Source organism: Cygnus olor, chromosome Z (assembly GCF_009769625.2).
Source record: "Cygnus olor isolate bCygOlo1 chromosome Z, bCygOlo1.pri.v2, whole genome shotgun sequence".
In the NCBI taxonomy this organism is placed as follows: Eukaryota; Metazoa; Chordata; class Aves; order Anseriformes; family Anatidae; genus Cygnus; species Cygnus olor.
Genome location: NC_049198.1, coordinates 27,840,540 through 27,856,517, shown reverse-complemented (window position 1 = coordinate 27,856,517; position 15,978 = coordinate 27,840,540). Strand labels below are relative to the sequence as shown.

At 43.5% G+C, this 15,978-nt stretch overlaps 1 long non-coding RNA gene across 1 annotated transcript; it reads right to left on the bottom strand.

The window, feature by feature from the left end:
- Positions 1–788: 788 nt before the first annotated feature.
- LOC121061299 lies at positions 789–14,404 on the bottom strand. Its single transcript, XR_005815030.1, has 2 exons — positions 14,231–14,404; positions 789–1,022 (listed from the first exon to the last, which is right to left on the bottom strand). It is a non-coding gene; the product is annotated as an uncharacterized LOC121061299 (long non-coding RNA).
- Between the last annotated feature and the right edge of the window lie 1,574 nt (positions 14,405–15,978).

Sequence of the window (15,978 nt, the reverse complement as noted above, 5' to 3'; positions counted from 1 at the left end):
GGGCCGAGCCCTCTCCCCCGGGGGCAGGCGGCGGGGCGGGGGGAGGCTGCCCGCTGACCGCCGGGCCCGGCCCGGCCCGGCCCGGCCCGCTCCGGGAACCTGGCGCTTCGTCCGGCCGCAGAGCCGGGGCCGGGGTCCCCTCCGCCGCCGGCCGCTCGCGGGTGCAGAGGCGCTGGGGTCGGTGCTTGTGGGGGAACACGGCCGCCGGTAACTCCGGTGCGGGTTTAGACGGCCAGAGCTTTGCCCAGGAAGATGCTTTTTTCTTCCCTTCTTTGCATAGGCTCCCCTTCCAGCCTGGCGCTCTGTGATTTATAGACCCCTGCAGCTCTACAGATATTATTTACAGTATTAATATTTCCTCTGTTACACCTTTAAATCTTTCCGGGCTCGACTTCAGGTGACGCTATCTTCATGCCGAAATGAAACTATTAAATTACATCTCAATCTAAGATGAATGACAACTGTCAGATGAGTGACTCAACAGAGATGAAGCAGAAAGCGCCTGAGATTATGTGAGGCTGATTTATAAAGATTGCATAAAGATTTCTATAACCCCAGCTTCATGACTCAGCATATCAGATGGTAATAAGTTACAGTAGGTAGAAATTTATTTCTGCTGGAAGAAGCCAAGGAAAGCTTCTCCCTCTTCTACATCAGCTATCTCCCTGCTAATTCCGCTCAGGCTGAGCCTCCTTCCCAGTAAACAACCAATGCCAACCCCAGCCAAAGAAAGCCTCCATTCATTCTTGCTCAATACTTTGAATTACCATTCGCTAAATAGATTTTACAGAATTTATTTTTTTAACTTCACAGTGCAACGTAGGAGACATTTGTGGAGCCTTCCAGCCACACGTTAAAATACTCCTGGTAAGCCCAAGTCTAGAGCAGCCAAATAGTCCTCAACTGAGGCACCAGCAGCAGAAGCAGTGTCTGGAGAGTGTTGGCAGGAGGGTGTTACAGTCACCCGATTCACATCACTCTGCTGGGATTGCCTCTCCTGATGTCAGCAACTGCACATTTTCCTGCAAAAGGGGAAAGTGAACACAACCTTTACTAGAACAAAAATTATAATCTCACTATGTAACAGATGGTGTATATCACTAATGTTTAAGTAAGTGAAAAATGCAAACAAGCATTCCTAGCTTCCCATGCTGAAAAGTGAAATTGATCCCTGAATGAAACCATCCAAGATCTTAGCCTGTAGGGGTGTTGATTACGCTCCAAAGTTGTTGACAATGAGCAAGTCAGTCTTGAAAGTGGAATTCCAGCTTGTGGCGTTCTTTTGCAGGTGGCTGAGCCTTGACAGGGACGTTTCCAGACGCTCAAATGCAAATTCTCTTGAAGTCAATTGAAAATTCAAATGGAAGAGAAGATGGAAAGGAGGGTAAAGCATCGGAACAAGGAAGACAAACAAACAAACAAAACCAAGGTGTCAAGACAGGAGAAGAACAAACACATCAGAAATGGTGGGAGGAGGAAGAGAAAAGCTGAAAGGAGTGAAAAATGAGAAAAGAGGAGAGAAGCACAGCATGTAAAGAAGGCAAAGATGGACAAAGGAGAAATAATAGTGGTCACCAACTGCTTATATATGACTTTTCACTAGGAACTAAGCGGGACAGCCACACTCAAAGATGAATCACAAGATACAAATAATGCAACAGTTCCAAGATGAATATTAATTCAGCTGTCTTTCACGTAAGTAGTATTTCATACTCCTGCTTTTCAGGACAACTGCACAGATCCCTGTTATCCATAATGTTATGAAACCTATTGGTAAGGAACAAAATATTAAAGTTGTTAGTAGTACTAATGTGGTATTTTGTGTTCTGGATGAATGCCACTGAAATAATGAGGTGCCTGCTGAATACAAGTACACAGCCAATCCTTTAACTATGAATTCCTTTGTTTAGTTAGCTCAAGCCACACTTTGAGTATGGTTTTAGTGTGTAATCTGGTTTGTCCCTTTTTTTTTTTTTTTTTAAATGGGTGTTTGGTGAGTATGTAAACGCATTACTGGGTTGGCTGTCCATTGGACTCATGCAGGAATAGGAGATGTGGTTGTTAACAGTTCCAACACATATCAGAGCAATCTCCCTGCAAGTCTTCAGGAAACTATATTCATTTATTTAATGTAAGTCTGGGTGCTTCTAATTTGAATCCAACAATGATGTTGGTGACTAAACATCACTGCTATTTCCTGGCACCTTTGGAAGTAAGGAACTGTAATTAATGTTTCTGGTGAAAAATCATAGGAAGAATCAATTGACATTTTTGCTTTGTGTTCTGGTTAGCTGATGGCTATCCTTTAGCTTAGACATTTTTGCTCAAGTCTTCAAGTGTTGCTAATGCATGTTTTTTGATGATCCCTTGCACCTAGAAAAAGTTTTATTTGCTAACAAAGTCATCGTCTGGTGGGACAGATGTGAACAAGTCATGTCGCCACCACCACATTTGGCATGACTGAGCATCACAGTAGAAAAGCAACAAATTCAGAGGACCCAAATCCAACACCATTGCCTGCAAAGCAAAGACCATTAGTTTCACCAAAGTCAGCAGGGCTGAGTGCCATTCAGTATCTTGCAGGGCATGTTTCCCCCATAAAAGCTGACCATCCTCTTAGCTTCCAAAAAGGACTCTCTGAGTGTGAAGGAAACTGGGATGAGATTGCATTGCTTCTTTATGTTCTGTGGCTAAACCAAGAGTTCCTCTTTCTAACACTATTCTGAAAAAAAAATAATATATATATATATATATATATAATATATAATTCATAGTCTGGAATTCTGCACTGAATGAAGAAACTTAATTATTAACTATTTAAGTAACTGGAAAAAATAAAGCAATACTCCATGGATTAGCCATGAAGGAGTGTAGTTCTCCCCTTTTCTCCATGCCCCTGTCATAGACCCCTGGCTTTGTGCCCCAGCAACATGGGCATTGTACTTACAGACCCTGTGGTCACCTCTTTGCAGCAGCCTGGTGAGCAAGGGCTGAACACAGCCAAAAGCAAAATGCTATTGACTCAACATCATTTAGTGTCCCAGTCACCCACACCTCTTTTCATGTTACTTCAATCCTCCATGTTATTCTCCATATCCCAGGCTTATGAATTGCCTGCATCCGCTGGATCTGATTCTCTTTTTTTTTTTTTTTTCCTGACAGTGAGTCAAGCCAGAGCAGTTTCACCCTTTCGTTGCAGCAGATCTTTTTGACTCTCAGGCCATTTTACAGACCATACCACCAGGGAGTTATGGCCTCCCGACAGCACCTCAGCAAGGGTAAGGGACAGAAGATAAAGCATTCGCACTGCCTATGAAAACATCAATGCATCTGTAAAATTCTGGACATTTAGAACAAAATACCAAGAGACAGCCAGAGGGAGTCAAGCAAAGGAATGAGATGGTGCCTTCACGTTCCCTTGAGGCACTGGCAGCAGCTGTGAGACTCCTTGCTACCTGGCTCCTAGTGCTGACTCCTAGCTTTCATCCAAAGCTGGAGGGCTGTGGATGTCTTGGCCCTGCCGCACAGCCATCCTGTCAGCAGAATAAGGAGGTGTACCGCTACCCCTATCTCCAGTCCTGGAGCTATGTCAGTCCACGTGTGTCATTTACTTGTGTGAGCAGTCAGCTGGTCTGCCTGTGCACGTAGCTCCCTCTGTGAAGGTAAGCATCTGCTGGAGTGACAGCCCAGCAGGATTGTGACAACTATCCAAAGTTTACTGCACATAGCCTAAAGATACTTCAGGAAAAATCCAGTAGGTGGCATAAATAGGCCATGCACTTTTTGCAGTTTTACATGTATACTTGTGCAGCTCTTCTCTTTCTTTCATTCATTCCTTATTTTAAACCTCCGTTAACTTACATAAAAGCTGAAGTTTTGCCCCCTGGCTCATAAAACACAATCCCACTGGTAAAGCTATGTATTCCAAGCAGAGAATTTTCTTGATACTTTCTGACAGCATATAGCTATTTTTTTTGTCTCTTTCTGTACTTATGCTTTGATGATTTCTGCATACAGGTTACCACAAAAAGGTAAAGGTTTCTTCTGAGAACAGGCTGATCCAAACCGGTATCTTGCATTGAAATGCCCCGTATTTAATGGGTTTAAAATTGGCTCAAGTGTTGTCAGCTTAGGCACTTTTCTATGATAGTATAATAGAGTGTTGGCACCAGCCGCATTGCTCAAGATCTCTGAAATCTGATGATCCACTGGTAGCTTTTGCTAAAAATCCATTCAATTAAACTGTCTTCATTCAGACATAAGCTTCTGAGCGCTTCATTCTTCCTTGGTCCAGAAAAATGCTTCTGTGTACCTACAGTACCTCCCAATTGCTTGTTTGTGCACCCTATAATTAGTTTTTCAATGGTTAATGCAAGTTAGATGTTGCTTTTATGTTTCTAGGGCATAGAGCTTTCAGGTATCTGGAGCCCCAATGTGCTACTAGGAGAACCCCTGAGGAGAGGGTCCACACACAGTCTTTAACCAGCGAGTACAGGGACATCTTGCTGCTTCAGTCTGAAAAGCTGCTGTTCCCAGCTCTGCTGGGAGAGACCGACGGTTGTTGGCAGGCAGTGTGTGAGCTCTTCAGCACACTCAGTTCACATTCTCTTCTCTTAGCGTAAATCCAGACCCACCCAGGGGATCCTTCTCCAAAAGGTGCAAGAAGGGACATTGGCAGGGGACAAGGAACAGCATCAAACCTATCCCAAACTAGAGAACAACAGATGAGAGCCTGCCTGGAACAACAGATGGCCCTTCACCTTCATTGTGGCAAGCCCAGCCATGATGTTGTCCCACAGTGCTTGATAAAAACACAACTCACTGGAAACAAAACTCACTCCATTACATCATGCCAAGCACAATACAAAAACAAAGGAGCTTCCAAGTACAATGAAGCAAATAAAATGGATGTATGTCATGCACAACGTCATGGACAAATGCACATTTGTCATATCTATTCTGCAACTAGTTTTTCTAGTAACGGGGATAAAGAAAAGGAAAAAAAATGATAATTCCTTTCACTGAACACCTGCATTCTGTGTTTCCATATTTCTTCACAGAAGTCAGAATCATTTCATTGCAGATTTAAAGGCTGAAGAGAATATGATGTCAGCTCCTTGGAAATTTCAATCATGGTTAATAACTGACTTTGGATAGCTATTTGGAAGCATTATTAGGTGCGACTTTTAAAATAGAAGTAAAAAAGTGAGTATAGGGAAACCACTAGATTGCTTCTTCTCAGTCTTCATTGTTCATTTTCAGCACACTTAAAAATTAATTGGATCCAGTGACTTAGAACATTGAAGACTCTTGCATGACTCATTAAGCTGACATTTCTAACATTTGTAATTCACACTGTAAGAATGATAGAATCACATAAGCCATCTATATGTTTGAGCTCTTTTCATCAGGGTACGACTACTGCAGGGAATGCCCTTAGTTTTGAATATCATCATCAATTCAGCTCTAAGACATCTGTAATCGAGCTGAGTTTGATAGACTGCCAGAGTGTGACAAACTCAGCTCCAGCCTCTTAAAATAGGCAACACAATTAATTGCTACTTTTTTATTTATGGTCTTTAATCTTTTAATGGATACAGTTAAATTCCCACTTCATTGAGCAAGTCCATTGGTATTTAAAGGAACAAATAGATCATTTCAAATTATAAAGCACTTGCTTTATTACCTACATTTTTTTAATTGTGCAAGATATTATTATTTTACATTCCTTATCTTAAATAACCTAAAACTGATGGAGTTTCAGGTTTCTGAGGGATGTCTCCAACTATTTTTCAAAGGTGACTGAAGGGCCAGTTTTTGCTTTCTCTAGTTGATTGGCTACCCAATTTATTTAATTGTCTGTGCATGGTTATTTATTGTTCCTAATTCCCATGCTTAACTAAAGTAAATGTATTGTTACAACAGCCTTCTGTGAATTTATTTGGGGGAGAGTGTCTGGAAAGCTGTGCAGAGGAAAAGGATCTAGAGGTGCTAATCGATGCTCACCTGAACATGAGCCAGCCGTGTGCCCAGGTGGCCAAGAAGGCCAACGGCATCCTGGCTTGGATCAGGAATAATGTAGCCAGCAGGGCCAGGGAGGTGATCGTCCCCCTGTACTCAGCTCTGTTGAGACCACACCTCAAGTGTTCAGTTTTGGGCCCCTCACTACAAGAAGGACATCGAGGCCCTGGAGCATGTCCAGAGAAGGGCTACGAAGCTGGTGAAGGGCCTGGAACACAAGTCCTATGAGGAGCGGCTGAGGGAACTGGGGTTGTTTAGTCTGGAGAAGAGAAGGCTCGGGGAGACATCATTGCTCTCTACAGCTGCCTGAAAGGAAGGTGTGGGGAGCTGGGGGTCAGCCTCTTCTCACAGATAACGAGTGATAGGACTAGAGGGAATGGCCTCAAGTTGTGCCAGGGGAGGTTTAGGTTGGAAACTAGGAGACATTTCTTCTCAGAAAGAGCAGTCAGGCATTGGAACGGGTTGCCCAGGGAGGTGGTGGCATCACTGTCCCTGCAGGTGTTCAAGGAAGGGTTGGATGTGGTGCTTAGGGACATGGTTTAGTGGGTAACATTGGTAGTACTGTGATGGTTGGACCAGATGATCTTGGAGGTCTCTTCCAATCTTAATGATTCTATGATTCTATTTTCTCCTTTTTTCTTTAAATGTAAATAAGTGGAAAGTATCTTTTTTATGTAACATGCTGCTCTCATGGGAGCACATTTCCTCCTGTGGGACTTCCTAATAAAATCAGTCAGTGTCACACATGTCTATAAGCAGTTTTGTGCTGCTCTTCCCTCATTTCCTCCCCCTTCCTGCATGCAGTCTTCTTCAAATCCACTGTGCAGATGCAGTGCAAGGGGACCTGGGGGTGTCAGAATTGCCTCCAGCCAGAGCGGAGCTCTTCCATATATTTTAATCAAAGTCAAATGACTGTTACCTAATCAGCCATGCTGTGAAATGACTTGAAGGGAGCTGCTGACCTTTCACACCTCCTAGCTGAGAAAAAGGTTTTCCTTTGGCCTGTCAGCCTGACTTTCCTCTCCTGCAGCCTCTTCCCTCTCTTGTCGGTGCCCTGGAGCCTCCAGAATTCGGGCAGTTCAGAGGTGGTCTACAAATGCTGCAAACAGAGCATTAGATCTCCTCATCCTCAAGGGCTTACCCTCCTTCATGCTGAGAATCCATTATGGAGGAGGGATCCAGGAGATCCAGGCCCCAAAAGACCTACACCCATCACAGACAGCTTTGCACAGTGCTATCAAGATAAAGATAATCAGAATGCCTAGATAGTTGGCTTCCTTAGGTAACACTTTTCTTCTATTACTTGTATGTCAGTCAGCAGTGTCGGGGTTGATGATCTCTGTACATCTTATATGCACATTGGCTAATTAGGAGTAATTGAGTTTCTCCAGTTCTATTGGCTTGAAGGTGCTAAGGAAGCTGACACATTGTTACAAATGATTTTGACTGCCAGGCTATTAATTCTAATTAGGCTGGCTTTGTCTAGACATGGAGCTGCCTTGTCAGGTGATGAGAATATTGTGTGGAATCTAATTAGTCAGACATTTTCATTTTCTGTCATCCTATGCAAACAATCTCTTGCAGATGCCAGAATAAAGCCATTCAGGGTTCAGCTCTGCGATGCTGTCTAAGTTCATGTAATGATTCATGTTGCCTGAATAAAATCTATTTAATCTATTTAAATACCTTCAGAGTTTGAAATTGTAACAGGTAACACATAGTAAGGTTGAGAGTAGCTTTGCTGCATGGTGGTTTAAGCTATTATTTTCTCTTACCCATTTTTGAGAAACAAAAGGCTGGAGATTGCCTTTTCAATACTGAAAAGCTGCTTCTCAGAGTTCATAATAAATTAACTATCTGAGAAAATAGTTTATTAGGTACTTGAATGTAGGTAGGGTACGCCTGTAAAATTGCACAAGTATTCATGAACACTATAGACCGTAACTGCTGTCTGTAGGATTCCCCATATTATAACAGCTGAAGGGTACGTATCGTAAGTAACTGTCTGGATGTTCACATCAGCCTCCTGATGTTCTGGTTCACTGGGTAAAGAACACATACCTTAACCAACTTAACCGACTTCCAGTAGCTGTTTACTTTTATGGGCTCTAATGAGACCCCTTCTATCATTTAAAACAAAACAGAAAAGAACAAACCTTTAGAAGTAAAATGAAAATTACTTTAAAAAAAAAAAAAGTACTTGCCTGTTCAGATCATGACATCCTATTTGTTAAGAGTTGTAATGGAGTCTGGCAATGTTGTTCCAATGAATATGTTGCATTTGCCTTCTCTTCCTATTCAAAGGTCTCTAAAACATTACTAAATATTACTATCATTGTTAAGTTCAAAGGGGCACCACTTGACCAATTTAACGAACGCTAACGAAAGACACTGAAAATAATTGAGGTCCAAGATCAAATCAAGTGAGGTTGCTAAGGTAATCATAGTTTATAGGTGGGTCAATGCAGGTGATGGTTATAGAGGGAGACTGTGAGTGCCCTGGCCTCAGAATGCTGGTTAACACAAGCCTCCTTCTGGCAGGGAACTGGAGGAACAACTTTCACACACTTGGTTGTGTTTTAATTTAATCAAAGCAGTGGGAAAGACAGTCACATTATGATGAGGGACTTGTTAATTTACTTTCAATGCTGGAAAGAAGTATAGGAGGCAGAGATGGAAGTGAGTCACTTGTTTTTCTTGCAAATCTTCAGTTTGTGTTACATTTCAAGTAAAATTCTTCAGGATAGCTAGTTCCTGAGTTCACATAGTTCAGTTCTGGAACAGCATGTCCAATGCAGCTTGCGTCATGCCCTTCAGTAGTGCTTACCAGCAGTGGACTACAGCATTTCTTGGACAGGCCTAAGGTAGATAGTAGTTTATTTTCCTGTTTTATACCCATCTTTGAAGAACCTTTTCTTCCAGACTTAAGAGAATAATACAAAAACTTTTATTCAATTGGAAGACAGTTTTGATCTTGATCCTCATCTGTTGTAAATTATGGCAAGTGGCTCTTTTAATACAGCTGCTGGTCAGGGTTGGTGAGGGACAGCTCATGTGTTTGTGTCTTTATCACACTTCAGCTGGAAATGGCACACCCAGGCACAGGAATGTGTCTCTCTCACCAGCTGGTATGGCAAGTGATTATTAGAGTCCTCAGAAAATCATCCTTTAATGAGAGGGAAAGTTTAATTCCTAGAGCAGAGGTAGATCACAAAGCCTGTCTCCTGGATAGCCCTCCTCATATTTTGTAGACCAGTCTCAAAAGACAAAAAAAAATACTAAGCCACTCCTTGCGATTTTCTGGAAGGTAATGTCAGGCTCCTAAACTTCTTCCATGCTGAGATGATAGAGGAGCTTTAGGTTTTACAGTTTAGTGCTGGGTTACATGGCATGGTGTCTTTCTGTGGAGCTTACACTTCTGTTAGCAGTTGTTTTGCAATGATAGTCACTCCTTCCCTTCCAAAGGCAACGCTGGGACAGAGGCCACAGCATTTTTCCAGCTCCTGATCCCAGATCTCAGGAGAATATTGCTGGGCCTCCTTTTAAGTACAAAACTCCAGCAGAAAGCAGCAGGCAATTAATTCAAAATTAAGTTGGAAAAAATAATTATCTAAGACCAAGACTTTATGTTTTCCTAAATTATATGCATGCAGGACTTAAAGGTATTCTAAGTAAGTTTGTGGATGACAATACATTGCAAGGAGCTGTTGACTCCCTTGAAGGTTGAGAGGCCTTGCAATGACATCTTGACAGACTAGAGGCCTAGGCAACCACCAACCACATGAAGTTTAACAAGAATAACTGCCAGCTTCTGCACCTGGAACAGGGCAACCCTGGCTATGTGTGTAGACTGGGGGACAAGAGGCTGGAGATCAGCCACACAGAAAGGCACCTGGGATTTCTGGTCGACAGCGAGCTGAACACGAGCCAGCAGTGTGCCCTGGCAGCCAGGAGGGGCAACCCTACCCTGGGGTGCATCAGGCCCAGCATTGCCAGCTGGTCGGGGGAAGGGATTGTCCTGCTCTGCTCTGCGATGTGTGTGTCCAAAGGAGGGCTACAGGGATGGTGAAGGGTCTAGAAGGAAAGATGTATGAGGAGTGGCTGAGGTCCCTTGGTTTGTTCAGCCCAGAGCAGAGGAAGCTGAGGGGAGGCCTCATGGCGGCCTGCAGCTCCCTCACGAGGGGAGTGGAGGGACAGGCACTGAGCTCTGCTCTCTGGGGACAGCGACAGGACCCGAGGGAACGGCATGGAGCTGGGACAGGGGAGGGTCAGGCTGGGTGTTAGGGAAAGGTTCTGCACGCAGGGGGTGGTCGGGCACTGGGACAGGCTCCCCAGGGCAGTGGTCACGGCACCGAGCAGTCAGAGTTCAGGAAGCATTTGGACAAAGTTCTCAGACACATGGTCTGACTTTAGGGGTAGTCCTCTGGGGACCCAGGAGTTGTACTCGATGATCCTTGTGGTTCCCTTCCAACAATAACAGAACAGTAAAAAGATCCTCTGTTGTACTGGGTCTGGCTGGGATGTAGTTAACTTTCCCTGCAGCTGCTCTGCCTGCACCTGTATCTGGAGCAGCCGATGGCACCCCTGTTGTGTCTCTTAGACACCCTCCAAACCCTCCAGAGCCAGCAGGGGGTGGGCAAGGGGTGGGGAGGGGACATCACCTGGGCAGCTGACCTAAAGCGACCAGGGGACATTCCTTGCCTTGTGGTGTCATACTCAGCAATAAAAGGTGGGAAAGGGGAAGGAGTGGTGCAGGGGGGACTCTCGTTTTGAAGGCGTCTGTCCTGCCAAACAACTGCACGTGTATTGAGGCCCTCCTTCCTGGGATGTGGCCGAACATTGCTCATTAATGGGAAGCAGAGAATATTTTTTTTTCCTTCCCAGTTTGCTTTTTTATTTATTTATTTTCCCCCTCTCTTTTGCCTTTTATTAAACTATCCTTATCTCAAGCCTTTTTTATACTTTCCAGCATACTTTCTTCTCCTCCTCTTCTTTTGAAAAAAAAAAAAAAAAAAAAGCCAGTAACTCTGGTTATTTTCCTACGAACGCATGCCATCAGTGTTGGATTTATCCTGTCTGTAGAGGTCTCCCTGCTCCATGGAGAGCTCACTCGAGAGGCAGCCGCGAGGGACAGCCAGACCCTGCTGGTCCTGGTGGCACGGCTGGGCTCTCTGGGGGACACAAGGGGCACTACGGGAAGGCACCGGATGATTTCGTTCACATGGATTAAAGGCAGGATGCAAATTCTTACCGGTAGCCTGTTTTCAGAAATGTGCAAACATACATGCTCAATTTCATGTATCTGTGTGTGTCTGCTCTGTCTGCTATTGTTGACCCAGTTTTGCCAAAACTCATATTGTTGTATGAAGGCCGGAATGTACAATTATCCTGTGACACATAGACAGAGATGGCAACAAGCTCACATTAATTTGAAAACTCACTGAGGCATTTCACGAACTAAAACCCAATGTTTGCAAAGCTAACCTGAAGAGCTTTTTCACCCTTAGCTGTATCTCTTTGCCCCTTTGGAAATCATCTGTACTGTTCACTATTTCCACAATCGCATACCAGGGGGTGTTTTACACTCCTTATACATAGGACTCATCTCTTAGCAAAACATAAGTATCCTTTGAAATTTCTTTCTCAAGTTCAACTTCCAACTTGTTAACAGCTGTTTTTGGCCAGGCTGATGGCAACAGCCTTTGTAGCCATGTCCCTTGGGACACACTGACTGGAAATGTTGCCAAGCTGCACTGTACCTTCAGGGTCAGGTGCCCCTCTGCTCCACCTGAAGAGAACTGAAAAAATAATGCACGGACCATTTTTGCTCTCATTGCACTGCCAGCTCTTCTTTAATGTACTCTCAGACAAATTCTCTTTCCATGTCACAGCTTTCTTTCTCCCACTCCTACAAACATGTATTATTTTTCCTCAGTTGTTTGTCTGATTTTCCTAAACCAAATCTCATTTTATTATGAGATAAATAAACATTATTTATTATGTTGAGAGACATATTTCTAATGTCTCTCAACCTCTCTGTATAGCTCTTCCATTCACACACCTCCCAAATCAGCATCCACTGCGGAAGACATTAACATGCTTCTTGCTCCTCCTGCTATTAAACCACCTCCTGCAGATTAAACCACCACAATAAAGAGACTCTGAGCAGATGTATGTGGTTGGACTGGAAAATTCTCATGACAAATTTGCAAGAATGACTGCACTGTGTGGGGAATCCATTTCCTGGGCCAGTTCCTGCCTGCTCACACTTCCCCAGTGCCACAGGGTTGTAACTGGCAGGCCTACAAGTCTCAATCACCCTGAGGACTAGAGAAAATTTGCTTGTCTGGCCCAGAAAATGTCCAAGAGCAATGCAAAGGGAATCACAGTTTGACCACCACAGACAGCAGGTGGCTTTTTGTGCCTTAAAGAACGGTGTGATATGAAGGCCAAGGAGTCAAAAAGTAGTCTGCCTCTTTGCCCTGGTATGCAAATGAAATGGCTTATCTTCATCTCAGGGAAATTAATGTGGCTGAATGTGGAATGTCAATGTTACTGGGGGAACATGAGCTACACTTTCAACTCTGGCTAGCCAAAGTTCTATGGGAAATGCAGCAAGGGTTTTTCTGCATCTGTGGCTACAGCCATTAAATGAAAAGCTGAAGAAAAAAATGCCAGTACATCTCCTAGAAATGTCTCTGTTCTACTCCCATTCAGACCAGCATTTACAGCTCATACAAAACCGTCTGCATTGCTTTGAAAAGAATGTTACCCCTTGTGTTATCTAAGCAATAATCCTGGAAATAATTGTAGTTATGTCTAGAAGACATGGAGATTGACTTTTTCTATTCATGGCTGAATGTATTTAATAATCCTCAGTTAAGAGTATAATGATGCCTTTATTTACAGATCTCTACTGCAGAGGTCTCTGAAGGGCAGTTTTATATAGCAAGAATTATTTAAAAGGCAATTTATCTTTGGTGGCACTGGTTGTGTTGGCTAACCAAACAGAAAATGCACAGTAGTTGTTCCCAGTGAGAAGTGGCCAAGGGGGAAGAATATCACTCAACCAGAGCAGCAGAACAGCGCAAGGGAGCAAGTGGATAAAATGATACAGAAAAATAAAGCTCATCAAGCTTGCTGCAATGCCTGGCGCCATCCTTTGAAAGGTTGCAGGTGCTCACAGGTAGCAACTGCTTGAAAACTCAAATTTTTTCTTGATGATCATTCATGAGCATCCATCAGGGATGGATCATTCATACATGGAGTGGATGTGTGTGGGGGGGAAAAGGCTTATCTTTTTCTCTTAATGTGAAAAGCTGGATGTGCACATCATTAAGGAAGCAGAACACTTCCAGCAGAGTTTTTGAGGCATTGACTTCATTAATCACCTATAACAAAGAACCATGTGATGTGTTGACCAATGTATGCATACAGCCGTAAGGCAGTACTGCTTCCAGCATGATTTACTCACGTGCTTTGTTCCCATTGCCTAAAAACCTGGCAGGAAAACAGACATGCTGTTTCACAAACACTTTTAATAAATTGCTACAATCATCTTTACCAAAAAAAAAAAAAAGTTATACTGTTTCTTGCAAAATATCTTATTCAGGTGTTCCCAAATAGTCTTGCTGATAGCATGCAATTGCTGCTTGAGAGCACTCTCTCTTGTACTTGTTGAGAAGCAATGAGGTACTGATATGTTGGATGATATACCAACCAAACAGAAGGTGCAGCAGCTCGCAGAAATGGGCAGCAACCAGTTAGATGAACTCTGAATGGACACACCAGTTCAGCATACGCATGCAGAGAGCCACAGCAGCCAAATTCAACTGAAATCAGTGGAGACTTTTTCATTGACTTCACCATGCATTACATTAGGCTGTGAGTAGTGAGGTCAAACACTTTCGCAATTCCAAAATGGATTATGAAACAAACCTGAATCTGGGATCCCCTTTCCTCTAATCCCTCTATAGTCATTTCTAAGAATGTTTAATACAAAACCCTCTGTGCATGTTTTCTGACACTGCTCCTTGACCTCCTTCCGCTGGTTCTTGTTGCCTCTCAAGGGCAGACCAAAGCATCTATGTTAGCCCTGCACCCTGGGGACACAGCCTCTGTTTTGATGCTTCTCCTTTTTGCCAGGGCAGGTTTGTCATTAAGCTTTCTGTTGATGAATCTGGATGCAGGAAAGATAAAGTTTACTGACCTGCGTACAGCCACAGAACCCAGTGAAGAGAGCCGCTCACAGCTGAACTGTGTGAGCGCTGAGCTGGCCAGATCTGCTGCTGCCTTTCAAAGGTATGAGGACGTCTGTAGCCTTTGGGCCTCTTCCATCCCAGCAAACAGAGCCAGTCCTGTGTGTCAGGGACTGACGCCAAGGCTTGCATTACTCACACCATGGCTGAACTGGACTCGGAGCAGCCAGACTTCTCATCCAAAAGCATGAGACACCAAGAGAAACAGACATAAAAGCTATTTCTGGAATAACTTCAGTTCTTCCAGTTGCATCAAGAAGATAAAAACTCCAAAAGTGTGTCCTGCAAAAATGCCTTCTTTAGTCATTGCATTTAGATCAACAGTCTGTAAGCTAATTTCCATCACAGTAAAACTCAGTTCTGGTAACCGTCACTTCTTATCTGCCAGGGTGATTGCAAACAGCACTCAGCCTCACTTAATGTGTAACGGTATAACTGGAAAAAAAACAGTGAAGTTCTTTATGGCCTTGAAAAAGTGCCAGAGCTTTTATATATTCACTGACAGTTGGAGTTCAAAGGTGACGACAATATCATTCTTGGATATACTGAGAGTCAATCACCATCTGATCTGAATTGAAAAACAAATGCCTGGGAGAGCGTGTAGGGGGAATTCAAGTCAGAGCTGGTATGCATGGTAAAACCCTTCATCCCAGCACCTGTCCAGCATTAGCAGGTGGAATTCAACTTGGCTTGCAGAGGGCATTGGTGGGTCTAAATGTTTTCAGGCTCCTTCTAACTATTTCCTGGGGAAAGCCCTGACTTTCACAGTGTCAGCTGCTTCAGGTGTTAACCTCTTGGAGACAGGAGAGCCATCAAAGAGAACAAAATGCTAAGTAATTATTGTTATTATATATTTATTTATTTAAGTTGCTTATATTGCTCAATCCACTGTGTCTCCCCTCACAGAATTTTAGGTCAGATGACAGAAGGCATTCCTTGACTTTGGCAAAATACCAATAGACTCATAGAATATCCTGAGTTGGAAGGGACCCACAAGGATCATCAAGTCCAACTCCTTTGCACAGAACCACCCAAAAAATGGGTGCACTCGATCTCACTGTCTATGTCAGTAATAAAGCTGTAAAATACTACCAGCCCCAGGACAGCCCCCTGAGGCACGCCACTCATCACCGGCCTCCACGTGGACATAGAGCCACTGACAACCACCCTCTGGGTGCGACCTTCAAGCTGACTCCTTACCAATGAATGGTCCACACAGCTTTTCTTATGCTTATCTTCAGGTAAAAAGACGTATAAAGTTATGTTTGGTGACTCTCCGCCACTTCACACTTAAATCATGGAACCAGTTATTTTAAACCCTTCTAGGGTGATTGTGTGCCCAAGACTCCCATTGAGCTGTGGCAGAAGAGACACGGACTTGCACCAATCCAGATCACAAGAATCATGGCCCACTAATTGGAAATCTAAATTAACAGGTGTTTCAAATCCTTTTTGCCTCAGGCTACAATATATACAAACGTGTGTATGCAAATGAACCACTGTAGCAGTGTGGTAGTACAGCACCAAAAATCATTGTTTGAAAAACTGTTTTGGTGGCAAAGACGTGTTGGACATGCTATTCTGAAAGGTATTTGCAGCGGCGATACAGAGACTTTGTATTTTTTTGTATTTTTTGTATTTTGTATTTGTATAGGGGAGGACTTTGTCAGATGGCTCAACGTACTCTTTAACAAAGTCA